Here is a 16,159-nt window from a genome sequence, read left to right as displayed (position 1 = left end):
TTCCCAAGGCCAGAGATGAAGATTATTTCTCTTCTTGGAAATCCTTCCTGTTGAGTTAACTTTCCCCTAAAAATAATGATTCTTACTGTATAAACTGCCACTTATTGTCTAGTTCCATAATTTTAGAATAGGGAGGAGCATAGTTTCTATTGTGGATGTGGCCATCAATTTTAGCAGTGTACACTGCAAATAAATGACTTGATTTCCTTCCAAAATAACTTCTTCATCCAAAATATAGAGACATGAATCTCCTTTAACTAAAACAGGGAAATCTGAGTTTCAAATTTAAAAATAAAGGAGGGGAGCTCATTGGTTTGAGTGCCTGCTTCCCATGTATAAGATTCCAGTATAAACCCCGGAGCCTCCTAAAAAATAAAGATAAAGGAGAAATTTGAAAAAATATCTGTAATAATATTTATGTAATAACATTGGAATCATATTCAGTTTTATACTAATACAAGAATAACAGTATTTTAAGGGGTAAAAATCCCTTGAGTCTTTCCTGGGTTGATTATATACAAAATACATCATTATTATTTAGCAAATCAGAACAGGAAAGCAGAATTTTCAGAGTCCACATCACAAATTCATAAACCACAAAAGATGTAGAACTAAAGCAACAATAAATTTAATGTTAAAACCCTCACTTTTTCTATTAGCCTACTAATTTTACATAAAATCATGTAATCACCACAATTATTGGCAGTGAAGTATTTAGCTATGCTAATCTTCATAGGTAGGTGAAAATGGGTAATAAATTAAGTAAAATCCTCTAAATCTATAAAAATATAGGTAAAACTCCAATAGAAACTGCAAAATAATCCTGTGCCTTTCTCCTACATATGTAGGAGAAATTATTACCATCATAATCATCACAGGCAAGAATGGCAGTTAACAAAGTCCGGAGTAACAAACACAGATTCCAGTTTAGAAATATTTCCATTTGATTTTTATTGACCTGTTAAGAGACTTTGGGTAAGTTTGTCAGGTAGAGAAACAGCTGGAGGTTAAAAAGTATCCATTATGGGCCAGAGATTAAACTGTTTCCAAGAAGCAAATGAGGGTATGAACCCTGAACATCAGGTTCTTTCAAGATGGAACACTGCCCTGAACAATCCGTGATTGTTTGCAGAAAGAAACATTTGAGCCCTGCACCCCATGGGGAAAATGTGGGCATGATTGCTCTGACAAAGTGTTATCTAAAGAGTAAGAACAGTAGCTAGACTTCCATGCAAAAATGTTCAATAAATATGATGTGGAAGCTTGGGTCGTGGCTCTTAGTCCTTGAGACGCTGAGATTCCTGTTCCCATCTTTTCTTAATTCTTGTGTCTCTTAAATTCTGCGGCGTCTCTCATTCGAGTCGTTCCTTTGTTGAGCTCGGCTCAGCAGTAGTTGATGTTGCAAGGACATTATTCTTTTGCTTTGTCTACTCACTACTTTATAACATGTGAATCACTTTTTCTTAATTAACACTGTGCTGACTTTCTACCAAGAGTTTTTAATATTTTCTTACAGTGGAAATTATCCCCCTAGCTAAGCATCATTTCTCTGTCAGTGAGGAACTACTTATCCTTTTAGAACATCACATCAGAATATTTTTAGGCAACTCTTGAATTTATTACTATATTAATTACAAAACAAATAAATCTGTGAAAATCAGAGGTTATCCCTTTATTTAAGTCTGTATACTAAGGTGTCAAAAATAAATTATGAGGGAGCAGGTGTAGCTTGGTGATTGAGAGTCTTCCCATGTACTAGGTTCAGGATTCAATCCCTGATACCTTCTATAGATAGATTAGATAGATAGATAGATAGATAGATAGATAGATAGATAGATAGAGTATTTATCACCCACTCAGGCAAGATATCAGAAGGAAAGATAAATACTTTACCACACAGATTCATCTAATTCTTCTTCAATTATTGTGGATCCATTTCTATGCTTTTCTTCTCAGTGTTTTCTTCCTCATTGAAATGCCAGTCATTCTCTTATGTTCAGACTACTTAATTTCAGATTCTTAAATTCACATTTGCCCCATCAGTGATATTAATATGCACTTTCTAATTCCTTCTACCATTCATAGATTAAAACTATGAACAATGTTAGGGAAAACTGGCACATGTCACTCAACCAACGTTCATTAAATAATGGGAAGACATACATTCACAGGAACAGTTTGAAGAAATGTAGAATAATTTGAATATCTAAGAAATCAATTGCGATCTGCATTTCCATCACTAAAATGATAACTAGAGATATCCAGACTCATTTACCTAGCTGAACACTGCGTAAACTCTAAATTCTAAAATTGCATTTCTCATATCCTAAGACATTGACTATCCCTTGCATGCTGTTTGGAGCTAATTTCCAAATAATCAACTCAGCAGTTGGATTTCTTTAAGATTCAAGTTATCAGTCCCTCTGCACAAAGATAGAATCTGGATTATAAACAGTATGCAATGTACATTTAGCCTAGCTATCGGTGATTTATGTGTCTTACTCATTAGATAGTCCTCCTGGTCCCCAATGACTTAATGTTCCTGCTCTCTATACAATGTGTGTGTGTGTTTTTTTAAGAAAACAAACTTGTGGTGCTTTTTCTTTGAACATCTTTTCCTTTCTACAGTTTCCTTTATATTGTCCAAGGAGAAAAGAATAACTTTAGGACCTCATATTAGATAATGGTCTTCATCTCTCCTCAAAGTGGGTTTATTGTGCTTTCCAAGAACATTATAATGGGTTTTGTTTATTTTCATGTTATCATTTTAATAGATTTCCTGAAAATACATATAAACTTAGAAATTCAATGTTATTCTTCATAGAATTAGAAAACTCCTATCAGAAGAATTTGAAAAAAAAAAAAACGCAAAACACTTAAATATATCTTAAGGCTTTCCAACTAATTTCTATATCTCTATTTTTCCTTCTTTCTTGTTCACAACTGCGTGCAAAGTTAGGTGTACCTTCCAATGTCCTGTGTGAGCAGAATGAATTGAACTGTAATTGAGCTCAAATTACCTTGATTGAGAACAAATTCAGAACAAATTACTGTGGTGACTACACCAAGTGGTCTTATTCAATCTTCACAGCAACACAGTGATATGATCACTAATATCACCCATGAGAAAATCATGTATACAATCACCAGGCAAGGTAGTCAGGCCAATAAAAGTCATAAAAATAGGTAATTATACGAAATGTGAATGATTAAAATCAGAAAGTGTATAATGTAGGTTGCAAAAGTAGATCATGCTCTATTTGATTCATATGGGTGCTACAGGGACATTTCAATTGTTATTACTTTTTTTAATATTATATAATTTAAAAGGGTCACAAATATTCAAGTTGCAATTTGGGGGTAGCTCAGTGGTTGAGTGCCTGCTTCACTTATATGAGGTTCCAGGTCCAAACCCGTATACTGCCTAAAAAAAAAAAAGTCAAGTCTAAAACAATGTCCAGGTCATTGAAGGAACGTGCCATATGAGATTTGATTTGCCTCCAAAGAATTAACGTGAAAACAACTCCAGGATTTTTTTTTCTTTTTTTAGCCCAGTCATTTCTGTACAATACCCAAAAAATCATTTTTAGAAATTATTATGCTTTTCTAGTAAACATTTCTATTTCTCTAGGTTATGTTTTAATAGTTGTTACTCTGCTTTATGGAGAATTTCTTGTCCAGGATCCCCTCTGAGCTTCCCTTTCTCTCTGGATTTTTTTAGCCTTTATCTCATCCTGGAAGCACATTTCCTCCCATGGATTCTCCAGTACCCCAAATGAAAAACAAAAATGTAAATATGCCTTTCTATTCTGACTTCTTTTTAAAATGTCCATTTTTAAAATGATATAAAATATACTATCCCTTTATCTAACATATCATATGGATACATATGGATAAAACAAAATTGGGTTTGCAGTAGATGTACATTTTTTTCAAAATATTCTATCAGTCATTTCAGTATCACTAAATCTTCAATAAGTCAAAAAAATCAGAGAAAAAGAACTGCTCTTATCTATTTCTAATTATGATTACTCTCAACTTTTTAGAATATTTTATTCTTGTCTTTGATCTTCTATTTTCACCAGTGTAAACAGTGTAGCTTTTTTATTGCTTCACATCATGATCCCACAATTTTATTGACTAATGTTATATTATACCTTGTGCATTACATTCTTAATGGACACTATCTTTCCAGAGAAAAATATAGTTTCTTCGGTAATACAATATGAAAATTTAATAAAATCCTAGCCTATCTCAAAATGAGATCAATGATTCATTAAATAATTCATTTTTCTTGTTCAGACCATCAATTTGAAGAGTAATCAAAGAGTTCATTGGGGTTATGCAAACATAGTAGGCCATGAATTTAAAATGAGGGATAGGCATTTAGTTAATTAGAAAAGAAGCACAAAACGAGCAAAGATACTGAAGTAAGAAGAGCCTGCTTTGTGTAAAGGCTGCTGTTACACATTAGTGAAAATCCTGCCTAGGATTATTTACGAAACTATTTTTGTATAGGTTGTGTATGGAGAGAATTTTGGCATCTATGAAGGGAAATTGAATGTGGTTCTGCTCAGTATAACCTATGGCTCAATTTTAATAGGTTGGAAGAATCTATTATGATTTATATATCCCTAAATATGGTGTCTTCTCTGTGGATTCCTTTTTCAAGAAGATTTAGAAGAAGGTAAAACTGGCACTGAGCCATATTTTCAAAAATGGAAGTAGTTGTATCACTTCTGCTTTAAATGTTTAATGCCCTAAATAATAAAAGCCCATGTAACTTATCCAATAATAAATTATCTTGCACATGAAAACTCTATTTATCATCTAATATTTAAGTGATATTGATAACTTTTCTTCTCATTTTGATATTAAGAGTGCAAAATATGCACATGGAAATTTGTTGATTTGGTCAATGTCAGCAGTACATTATTCAAATCAAGCTTTACAGAATCATGATTCAATGCACCTGTTCTCTCCCAGTGTTACTGCCTATGCTTCCTGAGAATGCAGACAAAATGCATCACTTATTTATTTTCTTCCCCCTAACATTTTTTTGATTCATCACTTACAGTATTATAAACCTTCTTTAAGTAAAGAATTAAACAATAATTTGGCCAGAAAGAACATATAGATAGGACATACTTACAAGCTAAATGAATGTGAAGCTGTCTTTTTCTTTTCTGCATAGATAAAAAATACAGTTGAACTAGGAATAAAATTTATATCAAAACTTTTTTCTCAAGACTTGAGGATATTGCTACATTGTTACTAATACTTGATATGATAAATGGCTTAATGTAGCAAAATTTTCATTTCTTTCTTAATAATTCCTCTCTAATAGTATTCTGCTATGATTTATTTTTCAGATTACTTCCTTTCCCTTTCTTTCTCTTTCATTTTACATTGGTATTAAATAGTTATTAAACTTCTAGAGCATTTTATGTTTTCAGTTAATCTTTGTATTGTTTGTATAATTCCTTTCTTAATGTTATATCATTGTCCACTGCTTATAACTTCTATTCATGTGGATACTTCTTATTTGTATCTTACTGATGAGAAAATATTTTTCTTAAGTTTCCTTCTAGCTCCATTAGGAAATCTTTTCCTAAGGAAAGATTGGGAAGTAATATTCTTCCCAATATTTACAAATGATGTGTTTTATCAATGCACCATGGTGTTATATATTTTAATATAATATATAATTGTTTTATTATTTTTCTCATAAAACATGAAATAAATATATACAAATTGATGCTGAATGAAACATTTTTAAAAACATAACTTCCTCTGGCCTATTTCCTGTCCACTCAGATGGTAAATCAATTCATTTCTTCTATTTATATATCAAAATAAACTGAGCTGTGAAATTTCTTCTCCCGAGTTGTGTATCCTTTCATCAAGTGGAAGTCTATTGGAAATAGATGTGCATTATTAATTTTCTCATTTTTCTTTCCACATTCTGAATGTAATAAACATTTATAACAGAAATATAAAAAGCCACCAGGTTTTTCAAATCTTTGTCTCTCCCTACAACACTTTAAGTCAGTGAGAGGACCAGTTTTCCTTCACAATTTAAACCAAATTCTACTCTATGTGGAATTCTTCATTACATAATTTATTTAAGGGGTCATCATTCATGATTTAGTTAAACATACTATAAGTAAATAAAGCTCAATATTAGATGTTGTTAATTTTCTGAAGATCACTTTCAATCTCTTCCATTTTCTACAAAAGCTCAAAACATTGGACGGTATACAAGTATAAGTTTCAAATACAAAAAATTATTAAAGTTCGGGTTCAGCCACGCCTATAAGACTGTAAGACACAGTCGCCTTTCATTTTTCATCTTATCCAATTGGGACTTACATGGGAAATTGACTTGCAATTCTCCACTTTACACTTTCTGACATTTTTGAAATTAGAGAGTTGGCTTCAATGATCTGTCAACTCATAGAATTTAGTTTTCCGAGTCCACTTTACTCCCACATAAAGTTGTTTAGCGTATTGAGCAGTACAAATCAATTGTGTTTTTCTTCTGAGATTATCTTTTAACACCAAGCCTTTTTCATGTCCTTTCTCATCTCAGACTTACCAATATATAGATAAGATTTAAATATAGCAATAATGATGGTATGAAATCACACACATATTTGCGATTGTATGAGTTGTATGAGGTGTAAGTTAAGCGAAGATTAATGCCCCCCAAGAGTAATTGCTACCCCCAGTGATATGCGACCCACATGTAGAGAGGGTTTTTCATCTTCCCTGAGCTGAGTGATTTCTTCAGGTGAATAATGTATGACTTGTGACTCAAAAAAGAGGACAAATGCTATTAAGACAACCATTGCTGAGTTGGCAACCAGTAGGACATCAGTGATGTAGGTATAAGAACAGGAAACTTTCATTAAAGGGAAAATTGCACAATAATAGTGATTGATGTCATGGGGGCCACAGAAGAGTAGCCAAATTATGACATAAAACTGAGAGGAGGAAAGTCCAGCCCTGCTACCCCAAGCAGTTACACTAGGAGACTTTATATTGTCCAGTTCCAGGTAATCATATAGCAGAGAGTTTTCAGATGGCAACACAACAATCAAAGGCCATGACTATAAGGATGACAATCTCAGTCATTGCAAAAAAGTACATGGAAAGTGTGAAATTATCAAAGTGATTGTTTTTTCTCCATTAGCAGGTCAATAATCGGTTTGAGAGTCACAAAGCAGGTGCCGCGACCCGCACAATTCAGTCGCAGCCCGTCCCGTCCCGAGGAGGGGAAGGTGAGAGGGTGAAGAAATCAAAGACACAAAACAGCAGGGACCAGGTGGGCTTTGAGGAGACTGCAGGAGTGCAGCAGCTACCTCAGGCATGCAGTTTAATCATGCACGTTATTTTATACCTTAAGTGACATTAGCACGTTCAACAGCTCTCACAGCTCTTGTTTCTAGCTCACAAATACAATAGTTATTTTGGTTTTCAATAGCCCTCTAATAACAGTTCTCCTGGAATTATCCACACTTAGTATATTTTGTTCAGCACATAATCTTGATCAGTGGCACCTCCTTCTTTATCTACATTCTTCCTGTGAAATTTGGAGCCTGCTTTGCAGGGCACCCCACAAGCAGGTAACAGATGGCCATAAAGGATAAACACCTGAGGAAAAGTACATTGGTTGTTGAAAAGACCAGAAAGTTTCCCACAAAAAGTGCAATGTAAAAAATAAGAAAAGCACAAAGCAAATTGTTTTTATGTCGTGGTCCCATGACAATGAATTCTGTTATATTCCTCTGATGTTCTATATTTTGAATTTATTATATGCTATGCACGGCATATAATAAATATATGTTAAGTATCTGAAATAAACAGTTAAGTATCTCAAAAACAATACATCAATAGGTATTTGTATTAGAAGATTTCTAGTATGATCACAATTATTTAAAAAGCATCTGCAAGTGAGAATATAATTAATATTTATTAAATTTATTCTTAGGAATCAGTTAAATTCTCTAATATTTTTAATGTTTTTAAATATTCTGTTACATTGATGGCAACAAAAATACATTTTATTCACATTTGAAAATATTATGTCTTAAGTATTACTATTTCCAAAGTGGAAAATGCTCTATGACTGTTATTAATAATATTTAAGTAACAAAGCAAATTTATTAAACTTAATGCAGGAATTTATTGATACTGACAATTTCCAATTGTGCTCTTTAATCATAGTGGAGTTTTCATTTATGTCTTATTCCCTTTCCTAGCATAATATGGATCACTTCTCTGAATTTTCTGCATGCATATGATTGAGAAATCCAATTGCATTTTTAAAAACTTCACCTAAATGGCCAGCTGCTTGATTTACAGATTGGGGAACATTTCTTGAATTTGAGGACAGGAAGTTGACTGTATATTGAGCTTGGGATAACAATCTTACTGTGTTACAGACATAAAATAGTGTAGACACATTCAGGAAAAAGAATTTGTCATAGTCTGAAATTTTGAAAAAGAATTTTTAAAAAAGCTATTTATCTCATCTGGTTGATTTTAGTGTTAGGTTGTATTTAAAGTAAACTTAACAATTATTAAATTAATGGTGAACATAGTAAAGGAAAAATAAAACACTAACTGAAATACACAATTGCGATGGTTTGCTCGGTCGGTAGAGGTGGGGTCTGGCTGCAGACGAGGGGTCAGTCCAGCTTGGGACGAGGGGTCAGTCCCACTTGGGACGAGGGGTCAGTCCGGCAGCAGACGAGGGGTCGGTCTCACAGGGGTTGCGCGGTTCGGCTGACAGGGTCGACCAGCGAAGCCAGCGACGAGGGGGTCGCCCGGAGAAGCAGGCGACGAACTAGGGACAAGGGAGGCCAGGCCCTTGTCGGGGGCTCTCAGGACTGGAGGGCGCATGGCAGAAGAACTACCGCGGAGACGAGGTAAACACGCAAGTCCACTTTATTGAGGGAGAGGCAACAGTTTTATAGGGGCTGGGGAAGGCTGATTGGTCGAAGCCACGCCCTGTTCTGATTGGTTGCTGGAGAAAGGTCAGTGGGCGGTACTGGACAGGGGAGGGGTGGTGATTAGGGATTGGCTGTTGCTGTTGCTGGGGGAAGTGGCAGGGTTTAGTGATTGGTGGCTGTTGTTGCTGGGGTAGAGGGCAGACTGGAGTTTCCCGCCCACGCCTGGCTGTTGCTGCTGTTGGGGGGAGGCAGACTGGATTTTTCCGCCCATGCCTGGCTGTTGCTGCTGTCGGGGGGAGGGAAAAGGGCAGACTGGATTTTTCCGCCCTGCGCCTGCGCAGGGAGAAAGAAGAAGAAGGGTGCCGCCCCACAAGGCATCGTGTGGCACCATCCGGGAGGAAGGGCGGCCGCGGAAGCATGGCTGCCAAGAAGGGGAGACCCGAGGGCACTCTGCGCCCATGCCGAGCTTCCTTCAGGGGTGGCGGTGGGCCCGACCAACCACCCTATTATGGGGGCAGCGGCTTGGAATTAGGCCTACCGCGGCCGCCGCCCCTCGCCAGGCCAACAAATCACACTTCAGCCCGAGGGGTGACTGCATTTCCCCCTTCTTTTCAAATAAGGGCCAGGATGGCAGCAGTAACAAGTAGCCGAGGCCCAAGGGCAGTAAGCAAATGAGGGAAGTGGGCTGAAGGGGGAGGTGGGTATGATGGGGATACAAATGTACAATTAGGGGGGCGGTATCTTGCCATTGCAAACAAGGGTGGCCAATGTCCAATTCTCATTGATCTCAGCAGCTATAAGGTCCATCTGCTGTTAAAAGTCCAGAGTGACAGCATGCTACAGGTAGTTGATCTCTCCTTGGCGGCGAAGAGCGGCAGAGGCAGACTGTGTGATGGTCTGGAGGATCACAGTTGTGAGGACAAGTCGCGTCAGGGCACCAGCGGCGGTGGTGGTGGCAGCGTCGGGAGTGGTGGAGACATAGGTGAGGACAGCAAGAAGGCCAAAATCTCCACGGGCACGAGAGAGGCCAATGTTAATGGGGTGGGCCGACATGGGGCGGCCCAATCTGCAACGCAATGGGGGTTCAAGCAAAAAAAGGAGGGGGGCGGGGTACGAGAAGGGATGCTTTGGATGGCTGAGATGAGGAGTGAGGTCGAGACAGGAGGAAGCTTCGCAGAAGTATGGGGAGGCAAAAGCAGAAACGTTATTAGATGCTAGAAAGCAGGCCACGGGCCAGGGAAAGCGGGTTGTGGGCCGTTTAACAGGGCTGGAGCTGCTTGAGAGCGATGGCGGCATGGGGGGCTGTGGTTACAGAAGACTTGGGGCACCTGCGGGAAGAGTGAGCAGGAAGAGGTCGGGTAGGAGGAGGCCGAGAAGATGAAGTGGGGGGGGTGTCCTCGGCAGTGGCGAGTCACTGATAGCTGCGAGTGTCCAATTGAAGGGCTGGTGCGAGGGGTTAGCTTGGCCAGAGGTGGCGAGGGAGAGCATAAGGAGAAGAAGACAGACTATGTTAATTGGCTCGGCAGCATGGCGAGGGTTGCGGCATCTGCACTGACAGTAGAGTGCGAGCAGCGAACGGATTTCAGGGTTGGATGGTTGCCTCTCGGGGTGGAGGGTGAGCTGGCTCAGTTGGTGCTGGATCACTCGCATTTGGCACCATTCCCTGTGGGACATCCGCTGCTGAGGGGTGGGAGTTACGTTAAGGGGAAAACAGGTGGTAGGAGGCGGCAGGGGGGTAGGCGGAGGTGCCCCAGCGGAGGAGGAATACAGGTCCAAAAATAGGCTAGAGGGGGCCGCGCGTGCGGCAGCTTGCCACGGATTGGATGGAGGGGGCTGCCAGGGGGAGGCGGAGCCGGGGGGGCTGCTGGCGCGGAGGGCGCGAGAGGAGCCATTGCCCATGCGGTGTTACAAAATGGCTGCGGGCTGTCCCCAGCAGTGCTACAAAATGGCGGCGGGCCACAAAATGGCCGTGGGCTACAAGATGGCTACGGACCGCCCTGTGCGGAGGGGTAAAATGGCAGGGAGGAAGCTTCCGGCCCACCCAGGCAGGAAGTCGTCGGGGGGAGGGAGGGGTAAAGGGACCTCCCCTTATTGGGCGAGGAAGAAGGCGGAAGTCCGCCATCTTGGGAGTGCTTCCCCTTTTCGAGCAAGGAAGAAGGCGGAAGTTTGCCATCTTCACCGGCACTCGGCACTGCAAGATTACACTGTTTAGGGGGACAATTTTCGAGCGCATTATTAAGGCGCTCAACAAGTGACTCAGAGTCGGAGTCGGAGCCAGCATCAGGATCCAGATCAGGATCCCAGTTAAAGTCGCCGTCCTGACAATCACGGCGGCGGCGGTGGCGCAGCCGGGGGGAGTTGATGGTAGGGGCGCCTTGAAGGCAGGAGCGGATGGTTAAAAGCGCTGGTAATAAGCCAGGAGGGAATCTTTTACCTTCCTGCTCCACAGCAGAAGTGACCCTATCTATAAGGCGAGTATAGGTGTCCGGGTCCCAAAGCTGACACGTGGTAAGCCACGGATTAAAGGGGAGAAGAAGGTCCCAATATACTTGGAGCTGTTTCAAAGAGATCTTACACCAGTGAGTGTCTAGGAGACCGGCGAGGGCCTGAACTTGCGGGGCTTGCTTAGCAGAAAGGATGTTACCCATTGCTAATGGCCTTTTGGAGCCGATAAGAAAAGGGGCCCTTACCTTGAGAGCACGGCGATGGGAGCCGAGGTGCACGGTGAGACGAGGGGTCGGAGCCAATGGGACTCCGACAGTGGTCGCAGGCCAAGAGAAGGCCCCAACGAGGGGAAGGCGGAACAATGAGCAGTGGAGCAAGGCAAAGGGGAGCAAGCGCGGAGGGGAGGAGGCAGAGTTGAAGACAGGGGTGGAGGTGCTCAGGCACGCGCTCCTGAGAGTTTTATTGGTGCCTCTTAATCATAGCGGGTCGGTATAAGCCCCCGACATGGAAGGAGAAAGCCATCCAGCGATTCTCCCAGACCGCCGTGGATCGTATGAGGTCACCAAGGTTCAGGAGCAGCAATGCAGAGTGAAAATATAGGGGTGAGAAAAGAGGAGGGCATAGGGCTGTGGTAGGGTTACTTCAGACGTGCAAGCGCGCGCTCCCGAGAAATCCAAGGCTCCTCTTAATCAAAGCGGGTTGGTATAAGCCCCCGACATGGAAGGAGAAAGCCATCCAGCGATTCTCCTAGACCACCGTGGATCATATGAGGTAGCCAAGGCTCAGGTAGCAGCAATGTTGCTCGAGAGAAGCCCCACGGTGAGAAGAGGGGGGGGGCCGCCAGGTTATGGAGTGAGGCTCTGGTGGGGTTGCCTTGCCCCACGTTGGGCACCAGCTGCAACGGTTTGCTCGGTCGGTAGAGGTGGGGTCTGGCTGCGGACGAGGGGTCGGTCCAGCTTGGGACGAGGGGTCGGTCCGGCAGCAGACGAGGGGTCGGTCTCACAGGGGTTGCGCGGTTCGGCTGACAGGGTCGCCCAGCGAAGCCGGCGACGAGGGGGTCACCCAGAGAAGCAGGCAAAGAACTGGGGACAAGGGAGGCCAGGCCCTTGTCGGGGGCTCTCAGGACTGGAGGGCGCACGGCAGAAGAACTACCGCGGAGACAAGGTAAACACGCAAGTCCACTTCATTGAGGGAGAGGCAACAGTTTTATAGGGGCTGGGGAAAGCTGATTGGTCGAAGCCACGCCCTGTTCTGATTGGTTGCTGGAGAAAGGTCAGTGGGCGGTACTGGACAGGGGAGGGGTGGTGATTAGGGATTGGCTGTTGCTGTTGCTGGGGGAAGTGGCAGGGTTTAGTGATTGGTGGCTGTTGTTGCTGGGGTAGAGGGCAGACTGGAGTTTCCCGCCCACGCCTGGCTGTTGCTGCTGTCGGGGGGAGGCAGACTGGATTTTTCCGCCCATGCCTGGCTGTTGCTGCTGTCAGGGGGGGGGGGGGAAAGGGCAGACTGGATTTTTCCGCCCTGCGCCTGTGCAGGGAGAAAGAAGAAGGGTGCCGCCCCACAAGGCATCGTGTGGCGCCATCCGGGAGGAGGGGCGGCCGCAGAAGCATGGCTGCCGAGAAGGGGAGACCCGAGGGCACTCTGCGCCCATGCCGAGCTTCCTTAAGGGGTGGCGGTGGGCCTGACCAACCACCCTATTATGGGGGCAGTGGCTTGGAATTAGGCCTACCACAGCCGTGGCCGCTGCCCCTCACCAGGCCAGCAAACCACACTTCAGCCCGAGGGGTGACCGCACACAATTACCTTGAGTTCTGCACAATTAATGGGTTATGCTAGAATAAATTATTGCACTAAAGTTAATAAAATGATTTTATACAACATAAACATAGACAAGTACTGTGGTCAGGAAGTATATAGCTCTTATCTCTTACATGACTTATTCAATATTTGGTTATACTATTTTCTTTATGATAAGGACAGGACTTCCATAAAGGCAATGGAAGTATTTATCATAAAAGAGTTCCTCTTCTGAGTGCTGTTTTCTCCACCAGTTAGAAATTAGTTAGTTTCAAGGTGGGCTTTTCACCTTACTCCTAGATTAGCTATATCAACCATATCTTGGCCCAATAGACAACATTTTTATATACAGAATTTTTTGAACCAAATATGTGCATAAATTAATGTCCATCATTTTCCACATTGTGCACGCATATTTCTGGTAATAATCGAAGTAATATTAGGTGGTAAAAAGACATAGCTTTAAAACACCTTGTATCATTTATTGAAAGTAATTCCCTTTTCAATTTTAGCTCAGTATCTTTGACTACATTAAAAAAGAAAAATCTCAACTTGGTCATATTATGTCTGCAATAGCCTAAGACTTTCTATTCTACATTTTCTTTCTTTTTTTTTTAAAGATTTATTTATTTATTTAATCCCCCCTCACCCCCCCTTCTGTTCTCTGTGTCTATTTTTGTTTCCTCTTGTTTCTTTGTCCGCTTCTGTTGTTGTCACCGGCACGGGAAGTGTGGGCGGCGCGATTCCTGGGCAGGCTGCACTCTCTTTCGTGCTGGGCAGCTCTCCTCACCGGCGCGTGGGGCTCGGGGACACCCCTGGATGGCACGGCACTCCTTGCGTGCATCAGCACTACAGCATGGGCCAGCTCCACACCGGTCGAGGAGGTCCTGGGTTTGAACCGTGGACCTCCCATGTGGTAGACAGATGCCCTAACCACTGGGCCAAGTCCGCCGCCCCTACATTTTCAACATAAAGACAACAGGTCTCATGCTTGAAATTGTCTTCTAATTATAGTACCTCAAAAAATTTAATAATTTTTCCTTATTTCTTTAAATTTATTTAAAATTAGAATTAAAAATGATACCTCATTAATGAAAATTATATATTGCATTCTTTATATATGTACATTGAGACAGAGGTGAATTTTTAAAAAATTATTACAAATTGAATCTAGTTAGTAGAATGACTTTAAGAACTGAGAAAATAGATAAAACAAAATGGAGTTACTATGGCAATGAGATTTAAGATAGACTGTTGGGAGAAGAGGGAAGTGGAGAAAAAAAAATAAAAATAAAAACAAAAAACAAAAAATGGAAGCTGTTGACCATTCAGAAAGTTCCTATTTTGCACATTTCAGCCAGCTATCACAATCTGACAAGGATGCAAACCCAAAAACAACGTTTCTGAAGACATCTGGATGCCATGAACAACTATAAGATAAAGAAAACAGGAAACTAAGTTGAAGAACATTTGGAACACCCGAAATATCTCCCAATCATAATGCTTTACAAACAACTTACATAACCTTTTTCTTTAAAAATTTTGCCTGGAAGTCCCATCATGGGACACTTGTATTGTTACCTGAATTGCAATTAGAACCCAAATAAATGCTTGCTCCTTATCTTAGAAGGAAAGCTTTCTGTCTTTCACAATTACATAGGATGTGAGCTGTGGGCTTTTGACATAAGCCCTTTATTATGATGAAGAACTTTTATTCTATTCCTAATATTCTAAGTGTTTTTTTTTTCTTTCATGAAGGAGTGCTGACTTTTGTCAAATGCCTTTTCTTCATCAGTTGAGGTAAATGTGTGTGTTTTTTTTTTCCTTCATTTTGATAATGTGGTTTATTACATTAATTCACTTTCCTATGTTGAGCCATATTTACATACCAGGGATAAATCCACCTGATCATGGTAGTTTAAGTCTTTCAGTGTACCATTACATTTTGTTGAGGATTTCTCCATCTATATTCATAAGCAATATTGGTTTGTAATTTTCCTTTCTCATAGTAACTTTATCTGGCTTTGGTTTGAGAGTGATGTAAGCCTCATAGAATGAGTTAGGGAGTGTTCCCTCCTCTTCAATTTTAGGAAGAGTTTGAACAGAATTGGATTTAATTGGAATGTTTGCGAAAAGTCCCCTGTGAAGCCATCTGGCCCTGGGCTTTTCTTTGTTGGGTGGTTTTTGATTATCGATTGAATATCTTTATTATTAATTGGTTTGTTAAGATCTTTTATTTCTTCTTGAGTCAGTATGGGTAGTTTCTGTGTTTCTAAGAATTTGTCTATTATATAATTTATTTATATAATTATATAGTTATATAATTTATTAGTATACAGTTGTCCATAGTATTCTCTAATAGTCCTTTTTATTTCAGCATGATCCTTAGTAATTTCCCATTTTCTTTTCTAATTTTCTCTATTTGTATGCTCTCTTTTGCTTTGTCAGTTTAGGTAAAGGTTTTTCAATTTCATAGATCTTTTCAAAGAAACCAGTTTTGATTTTGTTGTTTCTCCCTATTGATTTTTGTTCTCTATTTCATTTATTTCTGATTTTATCTTTTTTATTCTTTCCTTCTGGTTTCTTTATGTTTAATTGATCTTCTGTTTTTTTTTTTTATAGTTTTGAGGTTACATCTTTGAGTTGAAATTTTTCTTCATTTTTAATGTAACTATTTAGAGTTATAAATTTGTCTCACAGCACTGGCCTTGCTGTGACCCATGTATTTTGGTATGTTGTATTTTCATTTTCATTCACCTCAAGATATTTCCTAGTTTCCTTTGTGATTTCCTCTTTAACTTTCTGAGTGCTTAAGAATCTATTGTTGATTTCCATATATTTGTGCTTTCCATTTTCCCCTCCATTATTGATTTTCAGTTTCATTCTGCTGTGGTCAAAGAAGATACATTGCATGATTTCAACGTTTTAAAAAAATTTCTTAGACTTCTTTTGTGACCCAGCAT

Source organism: Dasypus novemcinctus, chromosome 24 (assembly GCF_030445035.2).
Source record: "Dasypus novemcinctus isolate mDasNov1 chromosome 24, mDasNov1.1.hap2, whole genome shotgun sequence".
NCBI lineage: Eukaryota > Metazoa > Chordata > Mammalia > Cingulata > Dasypodidae > Dasypus > Dasypus novemcinctus.
This window is presented reverse-complemented; position numbering follows the sequence as displayed.